Source organism: Puma concolor, chromosome C1 (assembly GCF_028749965.1).
Source record: "Puma concolor isolate L17-30 chromosome C1, mPumCon1.1.hap2, whole genome shotgun sequence".
Classification (NCBI taxonomy): domain Eukaryota; kingdom Metazoa; phylum Chordata; class Mammalia; order Carnivora; family Felidae; genus Puma; species Puma concolor.
In genome coordinates, this window is record NC_141674.1 from 144,742,040 (window position 1) to 144,750,864 (window position 8,825).

Below are 8,825 nucleotides of genomic sequence, written 5' to 3' on the forward strand. Positions count from 1 at the left end.
CTAACATATACAAATTAAGTGTATATATATGTATATATATGTATTATATATATATATATAATGACTATGTATATATATTCATTATATGTATACTTTAAGCATATATAAAATCTATAAAAAGAAGTTACAGGATAACATATATAGAAACCTGTACCCAAGAATTAAAGTATATTTTTTCAAACATATAAGGAACTATTAACCAATGACAACATATTTAGGTATTAAATAAAGCATACTGATCATACATGTGCCTACAATGCAATAAAATTAAAAATTAGGAAAACATGGCAAAAAAGAATCAACATATATTTGGGAATAAAATAAATTCAAAAATAACTCCTGGATTTAAGTAACTCATGGGGCATTCCAAATAGAAATGGTGATGGAAATTAAAAAATATTTAGACCTGAATGATAACACAAACACTATAAATTAAAATGCGTGGCATTTACCTGAAGCCACGATTAGAAAGCAAAGCCTTAAATGCATATATTAGAAAAGAAAAAAGACTCGAAATCATAGCTTCCAATTTATACAGATAGAAAAACAAAAATGAAGTCATCCAAAGACAGTAGAGGAAGGAAAAAAGTAAGGAGAAGAACACAAAGTTTTTAAGTAGAAAATAAAGAAGCAATAAAGAGGGCAAGCAATACCCAAAGTTAATGTTTTAGAGAAACTAATGAAATAGACAAATCTCTGGCAGATGAAGCAAAAAAAAGAAGCCATAATGAAAATTAGACCACAATTACAAAGTAGCATTTTTGCCAATGATTTTGAAAATATAAGTTCCTTAGAAAAACATAGTTCATAGAATAGATTAAAGAAGAAATAGAAAATCAGAATGATGCTATTAAAATAAAACACATTAAATCAACAGTTAATAATTTAACCATTGGGAAAAACAACAACAATAAAAAAAAACCAGTAACAGCAAACAAAACAAAACAAAAATCACCCAAATAAGCAAAAGTAACATGAATCCTAATATATTTGTAGGATAATTTCACCAATCAGGCATTAGATAATCTCTATTTTACTCATACCATTTTAAAGAAAAATTAATAAGAAAGCTCCTCCACAATTTTATGTTTTGGTAAAGCAAATGTAACATTTGCAAAATCTTGATATAACCTGACAAGGACAATTAATAAAAGAGAATTTCAGGCCATTATCTTTTATAAACACAGATGCAAAAATCCTAATTAAAGTAATACCAAATATAACAAAACTATGTATATATAAATTATGACAAAAGGATTTTTTTAAGAATGCAGGTTTAGCAACATTAAAATACCTATCATATAATTTATCACAATAGATTTAAAAGTTTCAAAACATGATTGTCTCAATACTTGCAGGAAAATTGTTCAATATACTCAGAGCCTATTCATGGCAAACTCTGCAAACAGGAATAGAAGAGACCCTATTTACTATATTGAAAAGTTCATCACCAAATATTACTTACATGAAATAAGACACTTCATAAATAAATGTTAAAACATTATCTTATAGTCAGGAATGAGTCTTTAAGTTTTCTGCTCAACATTATACTGGAGTCTCTTTTAAATAAATAAGCATGAAAAATACATTTATAAGGATTAGGAAGAAACAAAACTGTCATCATTTGTAGCTATTATTATTAACATGTGAAAGTTCAAGAGTAGCTCTAGAGAATGATAAATATTCTAAAAAAATCAAAGAAATTAATGTATGAAAATAGCAAACAATTTAAAATATAAATTGAAAATATAGCAATCACATAATTTAAACCAAGAATATATGAAACACTGTGATCACTTAAACATTTTGGCTCCATAGGATCACTGAAAACTACATGTGACAATCAAGCTATTGGGTTTCAGTGTTTCAGTGAGTGTGGAAAACGCATTTGGATTTGGTGCTAAGTGATTATATATATATATATATATATATATATATATATGCAGGAAATTGATAATGGTATAATTCTCATATAAATATATATTGAAGTTTTCACTTTTGACATCTTCTCCATTCTCTGGCACACCAAAAAAGAAACACATTTGTGGGGTGCCTGGGTGGCTCAGTCGGTTAAGCTTCCAACTTCAGCTCAGGTCATGATCTCACAGTTGGTGAGTTCCAGCCCCTTGTCGGGTTCTGTGCTGACAGCACAGAGCCTGGAGCCTGCTTTGGATTCTGTGTCTCCCTCTCTCTCTGCCCCTCCCCCACTCATGCTCTGTCTCTCTCTCAAAAATAAATAAACATTAAAAAAATTTTTAAGAAACCTCATCTGAGATCCCATATTAAGTCTATGGGAAAACTATTCAGATTACACTTACATCATTTACATGTAGGTTTTCATTAATGCTACATATGTGAAAAGTGGCACAGGTATACCTGACAGTAAAGATAATTTAATAAGAATGACAAATAGTGCCCTAACCCATGGTATAAAAATTTATATTATTTAAAATGTTTAAAAGTATGACGGCCATTTATGATCAATACTTCTCCCATTACATTCTCCTGGCATTAAGTACTATGAGTTTGGCTTTTTTGTCTTCTGAGTCATTCTGCTTTACTATCTCATCTTCCTTCAGCAGTCATTATTCTAATTGGTCATGGTGTTACAGAAAAAAAAAAAAAAGAACTCTTAGCTCATCTTGGTGTCCTAGATTTCCTTGGATTACACCAGCTTTGTTTATTAGGTCACATAAGATCTAAGTCTAAATTAGATGGGTTTATCTTTGGTATTAATAGTGAGAGTGAAGATAAAATATGAATGATAACTTGACCATTACATTATTCCATTAAAGTCGAAAGCTTTATAAACACAGCCAGTTCATATTTCTTCCATCCAGTCTGTCTGTTGCCATTAATCAGCACTGGAGATTTTGAGTTTTTAGATCATTGTTGTTTTAGGTTGATGCTTTCTTAATTTCATAGCCTCCATGTCTTGAAAACGCATGAAACCAAGATATTGAAAGTAAAAGACCACTGGACACAGAATTTCGAAACATCAAGCAGAGAGCACTGATTTTCATATATTTTTATTTTGCTAATAATATAGATTCAGATTTTATGCTAACTTAAGGTGGGAAGCTTCACCAATAGTTCTCCTGGATCCTGGAGTTTTGTGTGTCGGAGATCTGGTGCTGAAAATTAAAGCTAACATTGATTGTTAAGTCCTGGTTCTTTACTATGCTAAGAGAGCTTTTGGTAAAAGAAACTGAAGTGGTAATTTTATTTACACCATGTTCATGCAGCAGTAATCTGTTCTATAATCTTCAAAGTTATGTTTGTTACTAGAATTCTTCCTGTAAATCCAAGTATGATGTCCATTTGCCTACATTTTGGATGTATTATCCACTTTGTGAGCATGCACAATTTAAGTTAAGCCTGTGTCATGAATTGAAACAAAATTCTGTGTAGGCTTAAACAATTCATAACAACTAGTCCTCCTTTCTCTGTCTCAGCAGATTCAAAATGTTTAAATATAGTATCCTGCATTGTGAAGGTATTTTTGTGTTTAAAATAGCAAACAGGGGTACCTGGATGGCTCAGTCAATTGAGCATCGGACTCTTGGTTTTGGCTCAGGTCATGATCTCAAAACTTGTGAGTTTGAGCCCCACATTGGGCTCTGTACTGACAGTGTGGAGCCTGCTTGGGATTCTCTGTTTCCCTTTCTCTCTGCCCCTACCCTGATTACTCTATCTCTCTGTCTCAAAAATAAATAAACATTAAAAATAAATAAATAGAATAGGAAACATTCTGAAGAAAGAAGTTAAAATAAATTTTATTGGAAACTCATGTTTTCACTACATTTTTGCCTTTCCGTTTGATAATCAATGATAGGAGTATTGCTCACTTTTGTTGAACTCCAAGGTGTCTCAAGAAGTAAAATACTAGTACTGCTAAAAATCAAAATTTACTTTTATAGAATATCAAGGAAAAGTTTAAAATTCTAATTCATTTGGAAATGCATTTATTTTTAAAGATTTTTGAGCACCTACTCTATGAATGGTTACTTAGGTCCCAAGATGAGATTAAACAATAAATGACTCTTGTGTTGGTATCATGGAAATTATGATAGAATGAAGGTGACAAAGAATATGCACAGGAAAAGTAAAAGAATAATAGTCCATATTAACCATGAGAGTAATAAAGAATACCTCCATTAGGAATATTAAAGACAGAAGAGGTCACAATGGGATGTAATGATGTGGAGATCTGTAGGAGCTGTACAGGTTTATGGTGAAAAAAAGGTTTAAGATGAACCTCTCGAAGAAGTGCTTTAAATTGGTTAGGAGAAATGCGACTAGGGGAAAAGAAGAACAATTAATAAAATGTTAGCTAAGAAGACAAAGTCAAGTAAAGGTGAAGGAAAAGGAAATGAACAGATAAAGTTAGAAGTTAGCCTTGGGAAAAAAGATATGTATCTATTCCCTGATAAGATGAGAAGGAGAAGATGGGCAAAAGTTTGGGATGTTTGAAACTTAAAAAAAAATGTTTACATCCTATACATTGATTGAATCATATGATATTGCAGATATTAGACTATTTTTTGTCTCTCAAAATCAATAAACATTTAAAAGAAAAAAGTTCAAATAAACAACATTACATCACAAGGAACTAAAAAAGAAGAAACTTAGCTGAAATTTAGTAGAGGACGGAAATGACAAAGAAAAATCAGAAATGAACAAAATAGAGACCAGAATAAATAATAATATGACATTGAAAGTAATGACCAATTATTACAAAAAGATAAACAAATTTTGCAATGCTTTATGTTAACTAAGAAAAAAAAAAAGACAAGATTCAAAAACCAAAATGTGGGGCGCCTGGGTGGCTCAGTCGGTTAAGCGTCCGACTTTGGCTCAGGTCATGATCTCACAGTCCGTGAGTTCGAGCCCCGCGTCGGGCTCTCTGCTGACAGCTCAGAGCCTGGAACCTGTTTCCGATTCTGTGTCTCCCTCTCTCTCTGACCCTCCCCCGTTCATGCTCTGTCTCTGTCTCAAAAATAAATAAACATTTAAAAAAAAAACAACCAAAATATGAAGTAGAAGAGAAAACAATACAATAAATTTTCTGTCCCCTTTTCTCTCTCTTCTTCTTTTGGACTCCTGTAATATGAATGTTATTACATTTGATGGAGTCATTATGTTCTTTAAGTCTATTCTCATGTTACATAATTCTTCTTTCTTCCTTTTGTTCAGCTTCATTACTTTGCATTATTTCATCTTCTAGGTCACAAATTCGTTCCTCTGCTTCTTCTAGACTTCTGTTCATTGCATTAAGCCTCTTTCCAATCTCATTTATTGCATTCTTCATCTTTGATTTTTTTAACTCTTTTATCTTCGTGGTACAAGTCTCCCTGATGTCTTCTATTCTTTTCTCAAGCCTATTGTGTATCTTTATGATAGTTGCTTTAAATTCTCCATCAGCTGTGTTATTTATGCCTGTTTCACTTAGATCTCTGGCTGTGGTCTTATCTTATTCTTTCATTTAGGATAAATTCCTCCATCTTGGCATTTTGTTTAAGCCTCTGCCTTCTTCTCTGTGTTAGAAAAGCCAGTTAATGTCTCTGGCTCTCAAAAGTAATGGACTTATGAAGAAGAAGTCATATAGTGCCCAGTACCCGGCACTTCAGGGACTATTTCTGGTGTGTGATGAATGTGCTCTTCTATGGTGTTTTGGCTGCTCTGTCCTTCTGGCCAGTCATCTGCAGAGGCTCTCATTGCCTACTGTGAGTAGTATTTGGTCCCTGGCCTGAATGCGGGAAGTTTTAACTAGGTGGGCTCTGGTCTGCTTGTGAAATAGACCTGACACCAACTCTACCTGAACTGAGGCCCTGCAGAACTGTTTGGTCAGGAGACATGTCTGGACAGAGGTTTGTGCTTGGTCTTCTGGAAGAAGGGCCCAACATACTGGGACTGAGGCAAGCTTGGCTGAGAAGGGCAGTCTTACCATGACACAAGGGGGTTGGTCTTGATGTAAGCAAGTTATGCAGCCAGTGTCCATGCTGAATTGCTTCCCTCTGTGTCAATACTGAGTGATGGGGGAGGGAAATGATGCCAGCAAGCTCCTTGGTTGCCAGAGAGGAGAGTCATCTTCTTAAAGGCTGCTTCTCAGGGAAGTACTCCTAGGGTAGCAAATCATCTTCTCTGTGTGTGCTCCAGACATTTTTCAAATTGCTGTCTATGCTGTCTGCCTCTGTGTTGTTGCCTGCCTTCTCTCCAGAGCAGCCCAGTGCCCTCCTGGCTCTATCCCAGCCAAGTCAGCTGACCTTTAAAGCTCCAGGCTTTAGAGATACAGTGTGGGCAGGGGTTTGTGCTAGTTTCTGGGGCAAGGTCCTGTTGTGTTGAGACTGAGGCATGCTTGACTAAGAAGAACCATCTTGCCAGAGTGGGAGGTGGGGGTGGGGGAGGACTGGTCTAAGCAAGTGGGGCAGCCAGTGTCAGTGCTACACTGCCTCCCACCAGTGACTCTGTGTTTATGTTGGGGGATGGGGGAGGGAAATGGTGCTGGCCAGCTCTATTGTTCCTGTAGAGTCAGAAAGTTGTCTTCTAGGGATGCTTTCTTCACTTTGTGCCCCAGGATTCCTTAGATTTCTGTTTCCACATCATCTGCCCCCTGAGTTGTTTGTCTGCCTTCTCTCCAGGAGCAGGGTGGTGCTCTCTAGGCTCTATTCCAGCCAAGCCTGCTGACCTTCAAAACTCCAGACTTTACACCCTGCTGGTTGCAAGAACTCACAAAATTCAGCCCCTCTCATTTTCCAAACCAATGACATTGGGGAAATGTTCTCCTTGTGCATTCCCCTTTGTGCTTCCCTCTCTACCACCATTCTTCCTGACCATGGCTCCCTCCCTCTGCAGCACCCAGGATCCAATTCTTTCTCCCCTAAGCAATGTCTAGGCACTTCCTACGTTCTTTGATGTGGCCTCTTCTGTCCCTCTAGTTGTGAAGTTTGTTCTGTCAGTCTTTGAGCTGATTTCTGGGATATTTAGGATGATTTGATAGTTATCTAGTTGTGTCATGGGACGAGATGAGCCCAGGGTCCTCCTGTTCTGCTACCATCTTTGATCTCCTTGTTTTTCGTTTTATATTGCAAGGATTTTAGTCTGACAGAAGGTTTAAATCATTACTACATATTTTCTTTGTGAAAACATATGAAATATGCAAGCAAAGATTTGTTAGCACAAAGTTTGTTTTAAGAAATCAGAGAATATCTTTTTTTTTTAATGTCATGATTCTCACACCTTACTAGTTTGTTTATCATACAAGTATAACAAATACAAGTCCAATGACTTATTGTGGACTCAGTGAATTTGAAGAGCTTTTAATGTGATTTTTATATATTACAAAGGCATATCATTAACTTCATAGAATGTTTATTTCTTATAGGTTTGATGTTAATTTGACAAAAATAATTGGCATATGTAAAATATCATGTTAAATATTTAGGAAACTAACTTTAAAAAGGAGCATGGTGAATTTTCTTTTAGTAGCTGATACTTTTATCACCTTGGCAATGCTATTCTACAATATCAGCTACCTTACAAAAAAATAAACAGCAGCATTAGTTAAAATCCCAGAGAAAGATTAATCTAAGATTTCTAGATGAAAACAGAAAAAAAAGATATCAGTTTTATTTATTTACCTACTGTTGGTACTTATCTAAAGAAAACTATAATTTTTTGTGCTTTCTTTTTCATAGACTGACTTAATTAAAATGAAGTGCTGCTTATCTTTTTTGAAACTCAGCACTCTGAATGTCATAATATATTTAATAAACTTTTAAGTAACTTTGAAGTTTAAAACTTCTCTATTTAATATTATTGCTAAAATAATGAAATTTTCCACTTATAAAATACATTTTCCTCCTTTATTCAAGGCTTTTGACATATATTACTTCAGTTTGCCCTACAACTGTCTATTTTTGTCAAAATGTTTCACGCAGATTTCATATATTAAAAAAAGGTAAGTCATCACAACAAATATAAATTGTATCCTCACCAGGAGAGTGAGACACTTATATAAGAATAGGTTTATAAGAAAACCTTTGTGTGCACTTATACTGCTAGTAGGAACCACAGTCCCTGGAATTGTGTGAATCATTAATTTTTCACAGTACAAGATGTCTTGTTTCAACCTTGAGTTTTGGATTGGACCCATTAGATGTGTAATTATATACAGAAACACTAATGTGGATTATTGAGGTTTGAGAAAATTTTCACATACTTTAAATCGTAGAGTGCATGACTTACAAGAAACAACTAGAGACATAATTTTCAAAACGAATAGCCAATTTTAATCTGTGTTTTTCTGCAGGGTAAAATTATTTTTGAATATTATAGGGAAATCTTGTTAAAACTCTTTTATTTTAAATTTTGTTTTGTTTTTTTAAAAAGTAGTGGGTTGACAGTGAATACAGTGTCTTGAAAAGGAGAGTTATCAGTGGGTTTGATGTTCTTCTGTGCACACCCTTGGCATATATAAGGGACCCAATGTATCATTTATAATGACACATACAGTTTATGGATTTTTGTGACAAGTATAAATTCACCTTCAAATGAATGTCTAATGGACTTCCAAGTCACTTCTTAAGTAATATTCCTTTTATTATTCAAATTTACTTGTAATCATGTGATTTCCAGTCTTAACAAATCTTATGTTCCTCTGCTTTTCAAAGAAAATAACTAAAATTAGGTCAGTTCCTGAATTTGTTTCCTGGCTTCTGCTAACTTTTACTTCTCTTTATTTCTTCTTCTCCTGTTTATCCTCCTTATCTTGTAGTGTTATTTTTTTAGGTGGTTTGTATGCATGCTATAAAGTTAGAATAACA